The sequence below is a fragment of the Scyliorhinus canicula genome, chromosome 8 (assembly GCF_902713615.1).
Source record: "Scyliorhinus canicula chromosome 8, sScyCan1.1, whole genome shotgun sequence".
Lineage (NCBI taxonomy): Eukaryota > Metazoa > Chordata > Chondrichthyes > Carcharhiniformes > Scyliorhinidae > Scyliorhinus > Scyliorhinus canicula.
This window is the reverse complement of record NC_052153.1, coordinates 153806152-153823864: the sequence shown is the minus strand read 5'-3', so window position 1 is coordinate 153823864 and position 17713 is coordinate 153806152. Positions and strand designations below refer to the sequence as shown.

The window sequence follows — 17713 nt, the reverse complement described above, 5'->3', positions numbered from 1 at the left end:
TTAAAGGTCCGGACCAACAGGGGGCCCAACAGGTCCGCATACCTTTTATAAAATTTGGCCGGAAACCCATCCGGCCCCGGCGCCTTCCCCAACTGCATGCTCTCTATCCCTTTAACCAGCTCCTCCAGCTCAATCGGCGCCCCCAGTCCCTCCACCTGCCCCTCCTCCACCCTCGGAAACCGCAGTTTGACCAAGAAGTGCCCCATCCCAACCCACTCCACCGGGGGTTCAGACCGGTACAGTTCCCCATAAAAGTCCCTAAAGACCCCATTAACGTCTACACCCCCCCCCCCCCCCCCCCCCCCTCCGCACCACCTTTCCAACTCTATCCGTCACTCCCCCAATCTCCCTGGCCGCGTCCCGCTTTTGGAGCTGGTGTGCCAGCATCCTGTTCGCCTTCTCCCCATATTCATACACCACTCCCTGTGCTTTCCTCCACTGAGCTTCCACCTTTCTGGTAGTCAATAGGTCAAATCAGGCCTGAAGGCTACGCCTCTCCCCCAGCAATCCCTCCGCATATCTCCTATCCACCCTCATCATCTCCCCTATCAGTCTCTCCCTCTCCCTCTGCTCTCCCCTCTCCCTATGGGTTCGGATGGAGATCAACTCCCCTCTAATCACCGTCTTCAATGCCTCCCAGACCGTCCCCACTCGGACCTCCCCGTTATCGTTGGCCTCAAGGTACCTCTCAATACACCCCCGAACCCTCCCGGCCACCTCCTCATCTGCCAGTAGCCCCACCTCCAAGCGCCAGAGCGGGTGTTGGTCCCTCTCCTCCCCCAGCCTGAGGTCCACCCAGTGCGGGGCATGATCCGAAATGGCAATGGCAGAGTATTCAACATCCTCCACCCTCGAAACCAGCCCCCTGCTCAGGACAAAAAAAAATCAATCCTCGAATAGGCCTTATGCACGTGGGAGAAAAACGTGCCCTGCCCCTTGGCCTCGCAAACCTCCAGGGATCCACCCCTCCCATCTGATCCATAAATCCCCTCAACACCTTAGCCACCGCTGGCCTCCTACCCGTCCGGGACTTGGATCGATCCAATGGGGGATCCAGCATCGTGTTGAAGTCCCCGCCGATGATCAGGTTCCCCACCTCCAGGTCCGGAATGCGGCCCAACATGCGCCGCATAAACCCCGCATTGTCCCAATTTGGGGCGTAAACATTCACCAACACCACCCGCTCCCTGTGCACCATCACACCACGGGGGGCCGGATGGGTTTCCGGCCGAATTTTATAAAAGGTATGTGGACCTGTTGGGCCCCCTGTTGGTCCGGACCTTTAACGAGGCAAGGGGGGGGGGGGGGGGCTTTGCCCCCAACTGTGTCACGGGCTCTGATTTCCTTGATCCTGAAGCGGGACAAGGACCCTCTGCAGTGTGGGTCATATAGGCCGATCTCGCTGCTAAATGTAGACGCCATACTGTCAGCCACCACATTTAACGCCTCAAAATACACCCTCTTTCCCACCAGGATCGCCACCCCCCCGATTCTTCTCATCCAGCCCTGAATGAATTACTTGGCCCACCCATCCCTTCCTCAGCCGAACCTGGTCCGCCACTTTCAGGTGTGTCTCTTGGAGCATGGCCACATCCGCCTTCAGCCCCTTCAAGTGCGCAAACACCCGGGCCCGTTTGACCGGCCCATTCAGCCCCCTCACATTCCAGGTTATCAGCCGGATCAGAGGGCTCCCTGCCCCCCTCCCCTGCCGATTAGCCATAACCCATCCACTGCCCACCACTGGCCAGCGTCCCCCGCTCGGCCAGTTCCCCACGGCGGCAACTCTCTCTCCCCTCCCCCCTGCATCCTCCAGCTCCCTCCTGGCCATTTCAGCAGCAACCCGGTACCCCCCACAGGCTAGGACCCCTCCTAGCCGCGCCCGTCCCTTCATAGCACTCCCGTGAGCCAGCTAACTTCTGCTGACCCCGGCGACTCCCGCCATACCTCCGACTCCTCCCCACATGGGACTACTCCTCCTCCTTCGTGCCCATCAGCAGGCTCTCCTCCCCGCCCCCCCCCCCGCTCTTGCGCGGGACAATAACAGCCAGCAACGGCCCGCGCTTCGCAGCCCCGACTCCGCCCCCATCATCCCACGGCGCGGGAAACCAGAGAAAACCCGCGCTTTCACCCTGCCCAACCCCGCCTCCTCTCGGGCAACTCCCATTGACAGTCCCCACCACCAGCTCCCCGCACTCCCAGTTTACCTCCCTGCCCGAACCCATCAACCAGACCCATACAAAAAGACATAACGGCATCACCCTACCCACCCTAAAGCCAACCCACATCTTGCATTAAACAGAGAACCCCCCCCCCCCCCCCCCCCCCCCCGCCTCCAGAGCAAAAATCAAACACAACTACATTATCATACAAAATCCCTCATCTTGGACCCTCAGTTTGAGCCCAATTTCTCGGCCTGCACAAAGGCCCACGCCTCCTCCGGGGACTCAAAATAATGGTGCCGGTCCTTGTAGGTGACCCACAGACGCGCCGGCTGCAACATGCCAAACTACACCCTCCGTCTGTGGAGCACCGCCTTCGTCCGGTTGAACCCGGCCCTCCGCTTAGCCACCTCCGCACTCCAGTCCTGGAAGGTCCACAGCTCCGTGTTCTCCCACTTGCTGCTCCTTTCCTTCTTGGCCCACCAGAGCACGCACTCCCGGTCAACGAACCGGTGAAACCGCACCAACACCGCCCACGGCAGCTCATTCGGCTTGGGCCTCCTAGCCAGAATTCTGTGGGCCCCCTCCAACTCCAGGGGCCCCTGGAAGGACCCAGCGCCCATCAACGAGTTCAGCATAACGACCACATAGGCCGCCAGGTCTGATCCCTCCAGCCCCTCCGTGAGGCCCAGGATCCGCACATTCTTCCGCCTCGACCGGTTGTCCAGCTCCTCGTACCGCTCCTGCCACCTTTTATGGAGCACCTCGTGCATCTCCACCTTCCCCGCGACAGCTACGGCCTCATCCTCCCTTTCGGAGGCCTGCTGCTGCAGCCCCCGGATCGCGGCCCCCTGGGCTGTCTGAGTCTCCATCAGCTCTCTGGTGGTAGCCTTCAGCGACTCCAGCAGCTCCACATTAAGCTCCTGGAAGCAGCGCAGCAAAGTCTCCTGCTGCTCCTGCGCCCACTGCCTCAGCTCCTCGAGGGCTCCACCGGCCACCATTTTGTTTCTCTTCCCCCTCTTTTCCAGGGGCGCTTCCACTGTTTTTCTTCTTATCCCACTCCTGGTCCGGACCATAGGACCTTAGGGATCTATTCCAGACCCCTTCCCACGTCAGGATTCGTCGACGAAGTTCCGTTGGGGGCCCTGAAAAGAGCCCCAAAGTCCATTATTAGCGGGAGCTGCCGAACATGCAGCTTAGCTCTGCATTGCCGCCACCGGAAGTCGTGTCGAGCTTCTTGAGTGTTGTTGGTGCTGTACTCATCCAAGCAAGTGAGATTATTCCATTACACTCCTGACTTATGCCTTGTACATGGTGGACAGGCTTTGGAGGGTCAAGAGGTAAATTACTCGCCATAACACCGAGCCTTTGACCTGCCCTGGTAGCCACAGTATTAATATGGCTAGTCCGAGGGCAGCACGGTGGCCTAGTGGTTAGCATAACCGCCTCACGGCGCTGAGGTCCCAGGTTCGATCCCGGCTCTGGGTCACTGTCCGTGTGGAGTTTGCATATTCTCCCCGTGTCTGCGTGGGTTTCGCCCCCACAACCCAAAAATGTGCAGAGTAGGTGGATTGGCCATGCTAAATTGCCCCTTAATTAGAAAAAATAATTGGCTAATCTAAATTTATAAAAAAAAAAAATATGGCTAGTCCAGTTCAGTTTCTGATCAATGGTAAACCCCAGGATGTTGATTGTGGGGGATTCAACAAGGGTAATGCCATTGAATGTCAAGGGAAGATGGTTAGATCCTCCTTTGTAGGAGATAGTCATTGCCTGGCACTTAAGTGGTGCAAATGTAACTTTCCACTTGTCAGCCCAAGCCTGGATATTGTCCAGGTCTTGCTGCATTGATACACGGACTGCTTCATTATCTGAGGAGTAGCGAACATTGTGCAGTAATCTCCGAACATCCCCACTTCTGACCTTATGATGGAAGGAAAGTCACTGATGGAGCAGTTGAAAATGGTTGGGCCGAGGACACTACCCTGAGGAACTCCTGCAGTGATGTCCTCGAGCTGAGGTGATTGACCTCCAACCACCACAACCATTTTCCTTTTTGCCAGGTATGACTTCAAGCAGCACATTATGTTCTGGGGTCCTCCATCAGTGAGGATGGGGATATTTGTGGAACATCCTCCTCTAGTGAGTTGTTTAATTGTCCACTACCATTCATCACTAGATGTGACAGGACTGTTGAGCTTAGATCTGATGTGTTCATTGTGGAATTGCTTAGCTCTGTCTATTACTTGCTGCTTAAGCTGTTTGGCACACACATAGATAGTCCTGTGTTATAGCTTCAGGTTGACACCTCATTTTTCATTATACTTGGTGTTGTTCCTGGCATGCACTCTTCATTGAACCAGAGTTGATCTCTTGGCTTGGTGATAATGGTAGAGTGGGGGATATGCCGGGCCATGAGATTGTAGATTGTGGTTGAATTCAATTCTGCTGCTGCTGATAGCCCACAGCGCCTCATGGATGCCCAGTCTTGAGTTGCTAGATCTGTTCAAAGTCTATCCCATTTAGTTACGTGATAATGTCACACAACACATTGGAGGGTATTCTCAATGTGAAGACACAACTTTGTCTCCACAGGGACTGTGTGGTGGTCACTTCTACCGATGCTATCATGGACAGATGCATCTGCAGAAGGCAGATTGGTGAGGCTGAGGTTAAGAATGTTTTTCCCTCTTGTTGGTTTCCTCACCACCTGTTGCAGTCCCAGCCTAGCAGCTATATCCTTTAGGACCTGGCTAGCTCGGTCCACCACCTATCCGCCCATTCCACCAACTTGTCTATGTCCTTTTCAATTTCTATACTATCCTCTTCACACTTCGCAATGTTTTCAAGTTTCACATCATCCACAAACGTTTAACTTGTGCCCTGCACCAAGGTCTAGGTGATTTATATATACATATACATGTCAGGAAAAGTAAGAGTCCCAACAATGAACCCTGGGGAACTCCACTACAGACCTTCCTCCAGTTTGAAAAACATCCATTAACCACTACTCTGTTTCCTGACATTCTGCCAATTTTGTATCCATGTTGTAACCGTCCTTTTATTCCATATCTAACATGGTCCTGCATTATTTCAATTTGGCTTGAGAGAAGGTTTGATTGTTGAGGATCAGCACACTTTGAGTGTACTCTGTCCAAGTTTCCCCGATACTACACTGGTGAAGGAAAATCAGTGTTAACCTGTCCAAATGCTGCAAAGCAACAATCAATGATGCAAATAGAATGTATGAATGCATTGCTAAAATAGATAAGAACAATTTAATGGGAGGTCATGCTTAAATGGTGACTTGTCCAGTTCTGGTCATTAAACACGGGAAACATGAAGTTAGAACACAGAACATTACAGCGCAGTGCAGGCCTTTTGGCCCTCAATGTTGCGCCGACCTGTGAAACCAATCTAAAGCCCATCTACACTATTCCATTATCATCCATATGTTTGTCCAATGACCATTTAAATGCCCTTAATGTTGGCGAGTCTGGCAACTGGCAGTTGGCAACTACTGTTGCAGGCAGGGCATTCCATTCTCTTACTACTCTCAGAGTTACGAACTGACCTCTGACATCTGTCCTATATCTATCTACCCTCAATTTAAAGCTATGTCCCCTCGTGCTAGCCATCACCATCCGAGGAAAAAGGTTCTCACTGTCCACCCTATCTAGAACATACAACATAGAACAGTACAGCACAGAACAGGCCCTTCGGCCCTCAATGTTCTGCCGAGCCATGATCACCCTACTCAAACCCACGTATCCACCCTATACCCATAACCCAACAACCCCCCCTTAACCTTACTTTTATTAGGACACTACGGGCAATTTAACATGGCCAATCCACCTAACCCGCACATCTTTGGACTGTGGGAGGAAACCGGAGCACCCGGAGGAAACCCACGCACACAGGGGGAGGACGTGCAGACTCCACACAGACAGTGGCCCAGCCGGGAATCGAACCTGGGACCCTGGAGCTGTGAAGCATTTATGCTAACCACCATGCTACCCTGCTGCCCCCAATGCATGTGGTGAAGAATTAACTCTTGTTTTGCTTAATTGTTGTCGGGGGTAAGTCAATAACTGAAATGAAATGAAAATCGCTTATTGTCACGAGTAGACTTCAACAAAGTTACTGTGAAAAGCCCCTAGTCGCCACATTCCAGCGCCTGTCCGGGGAGGCTGGTACGGGAATTGAACCGTACTGCTGACCTGCTTGGTCTGCTTTAAAAGCCAGCGATTTAGCCGAGTGGGCTAAACCAGCCCCTAAAATAGACTGCATTTCTGACATGTTTGTAATAGAGGCTTTAATGAAATTGCTGCTATTGTACCCAGCTCGGAATTCGATATCACGTTACTCCTATGATTGAACGCGCGTCTTGTCAATCTCCTGTTCCCTCAGTGTTGGTAACACATGGAGTCCTCTAATCCAACTCCTCTAATCCTCTGATCATCTTGTATGCCTCTATTAAGTCAACCTTCTTCTCTTAACGAAAACAGCCTCAAGTCCCTCAGCCTTTCCTCATAAGATCTTACCTTCATACCAGGCAACAGCCTGGCAAATCTCCTCTGCACCCTTTCCAATGCTTCCACATCCTTCCTATAATGCGGCGACCAGAACTGCACGCAATACTCAAAGGCGGCCGCACCAGAGTTTTGTAGAACTGCAGCATGATCTCATGGTTCCGAAACTAAATCCCTCTACCAACAAAAGCTCACACACCGTACGTCTTCTTAACAACCCTATCAACCTGGGTGGCAACTTTCAGGGATCTATTTACATGGACACCGAGATCTCTGCTCATCCACACTACCAAGAATCTTACCATAAGCCCAGTACTCTGTCGTCCTGTTACTCCTTCCAAAATGAATCACCTCACACTTTTCTGCATTAAACTCCATTTGCCACCTCTCAGCCCAGCTCTGCAGCTTATCTATGTCCCTCTTTAACCTGCAATAACCGTCCGCATTGTCCACAACTCCGCCGACTTTAGTGTCCACAAATTTACTCACCCATCCATCTACGCCCTCCTCCAGATCATTTAGAAAAATGACAAACAGCAGTGGCCCCAAAACAGATCCTTGTGGAACATCACTAGTAACTGAGGTCCAGGCTGAACACTTCCCATCAACCACCACCCTCTTTCTTCTTACAGCTAGCCAATTTCTGATCCAAACCGCTAAATCACCCTCAATCCCATGCCTCCGTACTTTCTGTAATAGCCTACCATGGGGAACCTTAACAAATGCTTTACTGAAATCCATATACACCACATCAACTGCTTTACCCTCACCATCTGTTTGGTCACCTTCTCAAAGAACTCAATAAGGCTTGTGAGGCACGACCTACCTTCACAAAACCGTGTTGACTATCCCTAATCAAATTATTCCTTACTAGATGATTATAAATCTCATCTCTTATAATCCTTTCCAAGACTTTGCCCACAACAGAAGTAAGGCTCACTGGTCTATAGTTACCAAGGTTGTCTCTACTCCACTTCTTGAACAAGGGGACAACATTTGCTATTCTCCAGTCTTCTGGCACTATTCTTGTAGGCAATGATGACATAAAGATCAAAGTCAAAGGCTCTGCAATCTCCTCCCGAGCTTCCCAGAGAATCTGAGGATAAATCCCATCCAGCCCAGGGGGCTTATCTATTTTCACACTTTCCAGAATTGCTAACACCTCCTCCTTAAGAACCTCAATCCCGTCTAGTCTAGTAGCCTGTATCTCAGTATTCTCCTCGACAACATTGTCTTTTTCCTGTGTGAATACTGATGAAAAATATTCATTTAGCACCTCTCCTATCTCCTCGGACTCCACGCACAACTTCCCACTACTGTCCTTGACTGGCCCTACTCTTATCCTCGTCATTCTTTTATTCCTGACATACCTATAGAAAGCTTTAGGGTTTTCCTTGATCCTACCTGCCAAAGACTTCTCATATCCCCTCCTGGCTCTTCTTAGCTCTCTCTTTAGTTCCTTCCTGGCTAACTTGTAACTCTCAAGCGCCCTAACTGAACCATCACGTCTCATCTTTGCGTAAGCCTCCTTCTTCCCTTGACAAGTACATTCAACTACTTTGGTAAACCACGGTTCCCTTGCTTGACCACTTCCTCCCTGTCTGACAGGTACATACTTATCAAGGACACGCAGTAGCTGTTCCTTGAACAAGCTCCACATTTCAATTGTTCCCATCCCCTGCAGTTTCCTTCCCTAGCCTATGCATCCTAAGTCTTGCCTAATCGCATCATAATTGCCTTTCCCCCAGCTATAACTCTTGCCCTGCGGTATATACCTATCCCTTTCCACCACTAAAGTAAACGTAACTGAATTGTGGTCACTATCACCAAAGTGCTCACCTACCTCCAAATCTAACACTTGGCCTGGTTCATTACCCAGTACCAAATCCAATGTGGCCTCGCCTCTTGTTGGCCTATCTACATACTGTGTCAGGAAACCCTCCTGCACACATTGGACAAAAACGGACCCATCTATAGCGTTTCCAGTCAATATTTGGAAAGTTAAAGTCCCCCATAACAACTACCCTGTTACTTTCGCTCCAATCCAGAATCATCTTTGCAATCCTTTCCTCTACATCTCTGGAACTTTTTGGAGGCCTATAGAAAGCTCTCAACAGGGTGACCTCTCCTTTCCTGTTTCTAACTTCAACCCATATTACCTCAGTAGACGAGTATTCATCAAGCGTCCTTTCTGCCACCGTAATACTGTCCTTAACTAACAATGCCAACCCCTCCCCCTCTTTTACCACCTTCCCTGAGCTTACTGAAACATCTAAACCCTGGAACCTTCAGCAACCATTCCAGTCCCTGCTCTATCCATGTCTCCAAAATGGGCACAACATCGAAGTCCCAGGTACCAACCCATGCTGCAAGTACACCCACCTTATTCCGGATGCTCCTGGCATTGAAGTAGACACACTCAAACCACCTTCCTCCCTGCCGGTACACTCCTGCGACCTTGAAACCTTACTCATGACCTCACTAATCTTAACCTCCTGTATACTGGAGCTACAATTCAGGTTCCCATCCTCCTGCTGAATTAGTTTAAACCCTCCCGAAGAGCATTAGCAAATTTCCCCCCCAGGATATTGGTACCCCTCTGGTTCAGGTGTAGACAATCCCGTTTGTAGAGGTCCCACCTACCCCAGAATGAGCCCCAATCATCCAGGTATCTGAATCCCTCCCTCCTGCTCCATCCCTGTAGCCACGTGTTCAACTGCTCGCTCTCCCTATTCCTTGTCTCGCTAGCACGTGGCACGGGTAACAACCCAGAGATAATAACTCTGTTTGTTCTAGCTCTAAGATTCCACCCTAGCTCCCTGAATTCCTGCCTTACATCCCCATCCCTTTTCCTACCTATGTCGTTGGTGCCTATGTGGACCATGACTTGGGCCTGCTGCCCCTCCCCCTGAAAGATCCCGAAAACACGATCCGAGTCATCGCAGACCCTGGCACCTGGGAGGCAACATACCAACCGCGAGTCTCTCTCGTTCCCACAGAATCTCCTATCTGTCCCCCTAACTATGGACTCCCCAATAACTAATGTTCTACTCCTCTCCCCCATTCCCTTCTGAGCAACAGGGACAGACTCTGTGTCAGAGACCTGTACCCCATGGCTTACCCCTGGTAAGACGTCCCCCCACCAGTATCCAAAGCGGGATACTTGTTACTAAGGGGAACGACCACAGGGGTCCCTGTACTGACTGCTTCTTCCCAGTCCCTCTCACCGTCACCCATCTATCTTCATTCTTTGGAGTAACTACATCCCTGAAGCTTCTATCTATGACCACCTCTGCCTCCCATATGATTCGAAGTTCATCCAGCTCCAGCTCCAGTTCCCTAATGCGGTTTTTGAGGAGCTGGAGATAGGTGCACTTCCCTCAGATGAAATCAGCAGGGACACTGATGGTGCCCCTCACCTCAAACATTCTGCAGGAGGAACATTGCACTGCCTTCCCTGCCATCCCCTCTAGATAACATGATGATAAAACAAGTTGTTAAAGAATGCACAATTGAAATATTATCTTGCCTATTAACTCAACTGATGATGCCGAACACACTGAATGTTTACACTGCGTTCTATTTGTGTTTCAGATTTCTGGTTTTTGTAGTACTTTCCATTTTTTGGAAATATTCAAACACTGGATTTAGCACTGGGAAGAGACACAAGGCAGACCCCTGGCTTCAGAGCCCTGTGTTTTGAGAAGCAATTGGAAACATGGGTTTTTGCTCCATGAAAACAAACAGCTGAGAAGGGACTTCAATGAGGTACTTATGATAACAAGTGAAGAGAGCACTGAGTGGAGCTCCTACCTCCAGTATGCTGTGTTTACGCAACATTATTCCAATTATGTAGCTCTTTCTCAAGACTTTTACCTGCCTCTTTGATGCTCTGTAACTACAAAACTGAAAGGCAAAATTTCTTATTAAAAGCTTCCATCCCACAGAGGAGCTTTCAGGCCAATGCACATCTAACAAGCTGCTCTGAAAACCCTGCTCACATTTTGGCAGCTGTGACAACCCACAACATTCTAAAACAAAGAACAAATAACAAAGAACAGAAAAGCACAGGAACAGGCCCTTCGGCCCTTCAAGCCTGCGCCGATCAAGTGTCCTATTTAGATCAACTGCCTGTAACATTCTATGCCCCGTCTGTTCATGTGTGTATCTAGATACGTCTTAAAGGTCGCTAACGTTTCTGCCTCAACCCCTTTCACTTGGCAGTGCATTCCAGGCCACCACCACCCTATGTGTAAAAAACTTCCCCGCACATCTCCATTGAACCTATCTACCCTCACTTGAACTTGTGCCCCCTTGTAATTGTCATTTACGCCCTGGGAAAAAGCCTCCAACTATCTATATCCCTCATCATTTTATAAACTTCTATCAGGTCGTCCCTCATCCTCTGTCTATTTTGCGAGAACTATCCCAGTTTATTGAATCACTCCTCGTACCTAATACCCTTCATATCAGGCAACATCCTGGTAAACCTTTTATGTACTTTTGACAAGATGCCACACAAAAGATTGCTGCATAAGATAAAGCTACATGGCATTAAGGGTAAAGTGGATAAAGGATTAGTTAATTAATAGAAAGCGAGGAGTGGGGATTAATGGGTGTTTCTCTGGTTGGCAATCAGTAGCTAGTGGTGTCCCTCAGGGATCAGTGTTGGGCCCACAATTGTTCACAATTTACATAGTTGATTTGGAGTTGGGGATCAAGGGCAATGTATCCAAGTTTGCAGACGACACTAAGATGAGTGGTAAAGCAAAAAGTGCAGAGGATACCGGAAGTCTGCAGAGGGATTTGGATAGGTTAAGTGAATGGGCTAGGGTCTGGCAGATGGAATACAATGTTGACAAATGTGAGGTTATCCATTTTGGTAGGAATAACAGTAAAAGGGATTATTATTTAAATGATAAAGTATTAAAACATGCTGCTGTGCAGAGGGACCTGGGTGTCCTGGTGCATGAGTCTCAAAAAGTTAGTTTACAGGTGCAACAGGTGATTAAGAAGGTGAATGGAGTTTTGTCCTTCATTGCTAGAGGGATGGGGCTTAAGACGAGGGGGGTTGTGCTGCAACTGTATAAGGTGTTAGTGAGGCCACACCTGGAGTATTGGGTGTTCAGTTTTTATCTCCTTACCTGAGAAAATATATACTGGTGCTGGAAATTGTGCAGAGGAGATTTACTAGGTTAATCCCAGAGTTGAGGGGGTTGGATTACGAGGAGAGATTGAGTAAACTGAGACTGTACTCATTGGAATTTAGAAGGATGCGGGGGGATCTTATGGAAACATATAAAATTATAGATTAATAGATAGGAGAGATGCGGGCAGGTTGTTTCCACTGGCGGGTGAAAGCAGAACTAGGGGACATAGCCTCAAAATAAGGGGAAATAGATTTAGGACTGGGTTTAGGAGGAACATCTTCACCCAAAAGGTTGTGAATCTATGAAATTCCCTTCCCAGTGAAGCAGTTGAGGCTCCTTCATTAAATGTTTTCAAGATAAAGATAGTTTTTTGAAGAATAAAGGAATGAAGGGTTATAGCGTTTGGGAGGGAAAGTGGAGCTGAGTCCACAAAAGATCAGCCATGATTTCATTGAATGGCGGAGCAGGTTCGAGGGGCCAGATGGCCTACTCCTGTTCCTAGTTCTTATGTACTCTCTTCAAAGCCTCCACGTCCTTCTGGTAATGTGGTGACCAGAATTGGACACGGTATTCCAAATGTGGCCTAACCAATGTTCTATATAACTGCAACATAATTCGCGAACCTTTATACTCGATGTCCCGTCCGATGAAGGCAAGCATGCTATATGCATTCTTTACCGCCATTTCCACCTGTGCTGCCACTTTTATGCATCTGTGGAACTGAACGCCCAAATCTCGCTGTGTGTCTATGCTCCTGATGGTTCTGCCGTTTATTGTATAACTCCCACCTGAATTGGATCTGCCAAAATGCATCACTTCGCATTTGACCAGGTTAAATTCCATCAGCCATTTCTCCGCCTATCTATATAGAATTTACAATGCAGAAGGAGGCCATTCGGCCCAACGAGTCTGTACCGGCCCTTGGAAAGAGCACCCTGCCCAAGCCCACACCTCCATCCTATCCCTGTAACCCAGCAACCCCACCCAACCTTTTTGGACACTAAGGGCAATTTAACGTGGCCAATCCACCTAACCTGCACATCTTTAGACTTTAGACTGTGGAAGGAAACCAGAGCACCTGGAGGAAACCCATGCAGACACGAGGAGAACGTGCAGACTCCGCACAGACAAGCCGGGAATCGAATCTGGGATCATGGAGCTGTGAAGCAGCTGTGCTAACCATTGTGCTAACGTGCTGCCCACGGTATCCTGGTGTATTCTCTGACAATCTTCATCAATATCCGCATCTCCTACAATCTTGGTATCATCTTCAAACTTGCTAATCAGACCTGCTACGTTTTCTTCCAATTCATTTATACATATTACAAACAGAAGAGGTCCCAGTAATGCTCCCTGTTACAGGGATGTCACTAGTTACAAATGTCCATTCAGAAAAACACCCTTCCACTGCTGCTACCCTTTGTCTTCTATGGCCAAGCCAGTTCCGAATCCATCTAGCTAGTTCATCCCTGACCCCATGTGATTTAATCTTTTGCACCAGTCTGCATGAGGGACCACGTCAAATGCTTTACTAAAGTCCATGGAGACAACATCAGCAGCCCTTCCCTCGTCAATCACTTTTGTCACCTCCTCAAAAAACTCAGTTAAATTAGTGAGACATAACCTCCCTCGTACAAAACCATGTTGTCTGTCACTAATAAGACCATTCACTTCCAAATGTGCATAGATCAGGGGCTGGATTCTCCGCCTCGCCACACCACATTTCTGCCCTGACCCGCTGTCGGGATTCTCCGTTACGCCGGCCAGTCAATGGGGTTTCCCATTGTGGGGCAGCCCCACGCCATTGGGAAACCCCCGGGCGCCGGCAAAACGGAGAATCCCGTCGGCGGAGAATCCCGTCCTCTATCTCTGAGAATCTTTTCCAACAATTTCACTATCACTGACGTCAAGCTCATTGGCCTATAATTACCCATGTTATCCTTGCTACCCTTCTTTAATAATGGGACACCATTGGCTATCCTCCAATCATCTAGGACAATCAACAACATTTTAAATAATGCAATCCACAACATTTTAAAAGAAAATACAATTTGCCCTATCTCCCAATGTTAATGGATCCTTCAAAAAATTCTAGGATCTGGATTCACCAAAAACTGGTCACCTATTTGTTGGGCCATACCCTATTTGTGTACCAAGTTTCATTGAAATACTTCCATTAGTCTTTGAGATAAAACATGACCTGTGCCCACCTACAGTGGTGGAGGTAACAAAGAGTATCGGAAATATATAGTTCTTGCAAAGAAAGTGAAATAGAAAATGTGGTTAGAATAGAAGACCATAGTAAAAGAAATGTTAAGCGTATCTATAAATGCATTCAGAACAAGCAGCTACTAACATAAATGTCATTGAAGTATCAGAAAATGTTACTGGATTTGATGTGACCAAGGAACAGCAAACATGGTAAATATATTCTTCTCTTCAATTTTCACACAAGGGAATGCGGGAAACTCTTCATTCTTCACTCCCACAATCCCTCTTCCCCCCAAAACATGGAACTTATATTTCTTGATGAGGAAGGAAACAGAGGAACCACTGAATAAAATCTACAAATTAAAAGAAGACAAGGGGTTGGATTCTCCATCCCGCCGCGCCAGATTTCTGGTTCAGCATCCCGACGGGATGCTCCGTTTCACCGGCTGGTCGATGGGATTTCCCTTTGTGCGGCAACCCCACGTCGTCAGGGAATCTCCAGGCTGCCGGCAAAACGGAGCACCCCGATGGTGGGGATTTCAGCCCAAGATATCCGGTTCAGGCGGAATTCATACAAGGGTATTCGAAGAAGTAATCAGCAGAGTCACTCACATCTTTGATGAGAATTTTTAGGGGATGGTTAGAAATGGGAGCAGCAACCGAGTATTGCACAGCAGCTAACAAGGCATTGAATCCACTCTCCATTTGTGAGAACATGGTGTAGTCTCAAAATCCAGAGAAAATCGATAAATGTGATTCTCGCCCATCACCACCACCAGTGGAGCAGTGTGAATTGCGTGGCATTGCCTGGAACCTCATTCTCTGCCATTAACGAACACTCTCTCCAAACCTTCACCCCTCATGAAATATTCACCAGACGCCGGCATGATGTCGCACCAGCTTAATTTACACAGGTCTACAAAAGCATGAACCTGGCGGCCTCACCTCCGAGGGGAATATCAGAGGGGACCGCTCAGGCAGCCATGGTTCTCCAGGCTCCTCGCTGCTCAGGATACACCAGAGAGGACTTGGGGGACACAAATAAGATCAACTCAGGGTCGGGGCTGGGGGATCAGTCACTCATTCTCGAGGGGAGGGGTGGCTAGCTGGCCTTACCTTCCATTCACTTTGGGGCTCACCTTGCTTTATGGGGTATCTGGGGTCTGGCAAACAGGCATCACTTCCTGTGTCCTCCTTTCTGGGCTTTTGGCCAAATCACCGCTGAGGGAGTGCCAGTCCTTACTGGGAGTCGGACAGTAGGTGGCAGCAGGTGAATACTGAGGGTCAGCACTGGGAGTGACTGTGATGTATTAGGTGTGGTTCCATGAGAAGGCAGTCTGAATTGGCAGAGTAGGGTTCTCAGGAATGGGTAACACCTCATGAGTAATGAAGGCCCTCTCACTTGGGGAAGCACAACAGAACGGTGTGTAAAACCCCACACTCAGGCACAACTCTTGAGTTCCAAAGGGTTGAGCTCCACTGAATATCAATTACACTTATCCAGGAAGATTGTCCCTCAGGAATACATGTGTGTGGCTGTGAAATGGAAGAATGAGGGTGCCCTCTAAATGTGTGCTTGTCATGCTCATTGCAGGCTTCACTCTAATCAGTTGTGCCTCATCTGTCATAAGAGGCATTCAGTTGATTGGAATGTAGTTTCACCTCCATTGCCAACTTAACAGTGCCAATGAGATAAGCAAAAAAAAAGAGAACTGCCACAGATTTGAGTGCCAAGCATTGGACCCCAATGCTCAATCAAGAGTTTACATCACACAGGATACACTGATGTGACCTCCAAAACAAGGTTTGGAGATCAGCAGGACTAAGAGTGAGGATATCTCCAACCATGGGGGACTGCAATCTCAGCATTCATGTGTGCCAGTGGTAGTTTTTCATGATGGTACCTGATCCCATGGGCAGGGTGCTAAAGCGATTGGCCAGACTCTGCAGGGGCAAGATCATGACTTGCACTGACGACGGAGTGATGCTCCTCCCTTCCTCAGTGATGTCCTGGAGCTGAGATGATTGATCTCCAACCACCACAACCATCTTCCTTTGTGCAGGAATGACTCCAACCAGCAGAGAGTTTTCCCCCGATTCCCATTGACTCCAGTTTAGCTAGGGCTCCTTGATGCCATACTCGGTCAAATTCTGTCTTGATGTCAATGGCAGTCACTCTCATCTCACCTGACTCCTGCCTTCCAGAGAACTGAATGTGTCCTGCCAATGAATGGGCTTATCATGGGTTTTACAGACGTGGGATGATCTCTCATTTGCAACAGCCTCTTTCGAGGTTAGGGGTCCTGGTGTGTTACTCCGACTAATCTCCGGTGTGAGTCAGGCTTTTTGCACTTTATCAGCCCATGGCATCCTCATCCCTGAAGAAGAGTGGCTGCAATGGTAGGCCTGAACGTTGATGCCAGAGTGAGAGGGGGGATTTCCTGCAGCAGGGTCATTACTAAGTCATCAGTGTGGGAGGTGTGAGAGACATAATGCTGCCACTCTCACACTGCACAGGGATAAAGCTCCAGGGGCTGGATTGTCCAATTTTGCGGCTATGTCCAGAGGATCCGTGGCATTTTACGTGGGGAAAATTGGAGCGGTCCCAGCACCGATCCTCCGACCGGTGAGGGGCTAGCAGCCGCGCCACGTAAAATGCGTGGCCTTCCCGATATAAATGCCTGGAGAATTGCCGGGTCCGTGGCCGCGCATGTGCGTGGCGACGACCTGCAGCCGTACAACAGGGCACCGGCCGGGCACAGACCTGACCTGCCAGATAGTGCCCTCTGGACAACACCTCATCACCCCCGAGCCACCCCCCACCAGTCCCCTCAGCCCTCGCCGAAGTACCCTCGGCCAGCAGCACGGCTCTAGCCCGACGTTGACAACGCTGGACACAGTCCGCAGCCGCCACGCCGGGTTCCCGACCGCTGAGATCACACATCTCCCGCGCCCTCAGCAACCTTTCCCATCGGAGCGGAGCATCTGGGGTGGAACCTCAGGTGACGTCCTGAGGCCGTCCCAACGGTGTGTGGCGCGCTCCTTGATGACGCTGGTTTGGAGGGGGCGGAGCATCCGAAAACAGGCGCCGACCCGATTGGGTCGTAAAAAGGGATTCTCTGCCCGATTAATGATTATGAAATCGGCGTCAGGGAACAGAGCAGCCCGCCCCATGTGCTTGCGGTTTTGTGGAGCGTGGCACCATGAAATGACAGGGAGCCTGATCTGCTGGTCAACAAAGTGATGTTTATTTACAAGTGCCTATTTACAGTGGTGAACTATCTTAACTCATGCCTATGTTCACTTGTGCCCACTAGGTGCCTACTGTTTCCTACTCTTCATCATCCTCACACGACGTCTAGGTGTCTGCCCAGGATCCACAGCTGAGGTTGAGGCGGTCTTTTTTTAAATTAGTTTACGGGGTGCAGTGAGAGACTGACGGTGGCAGAGGTACCCTGGCTGTGTGAAGAAGGTGACTCATTTTTCAGCGACATTGCTACTCGGTTCCCTTTTGGAGACGCCTGGCACTCACCAAGGCAGCTAAACTCTCAGGCGGGGGTGGCGACCTTGCTGGTGGGCCGCCTCGTGGATTGCAGGTATAGTACATTCTGGCCTCTGCCGTACACCATCCAGGAGTCTGGTGATGGCTCCCTCGGAAAAA

General features: G+C 49.6%; 1 long non-coding RNA gene across 1 annotated transcript in view; it reads left to right on the top strand.

The window, feature by feature from the left end:
• The window catches only part of LOC119970599, a 40514-nt gene extending 23059 nt beyond the window's left edge, over window positions 1–17455 (top strand). Inside the window, exons 3-4 of the long non-coding RNA XR_005461649.1 lie at window positions 10286–10459; window positions 17370–17455. This is a non-coding gene — a long non-coding RNA (uncharacterized LOC119970599). The remainder of the gene's footprint in view (window positions 1–10285; window positions 10460–17369) is intronic.
• The last annotated feature ends 258 nt before the right edge of the window (window positions 17456–17713 follow it).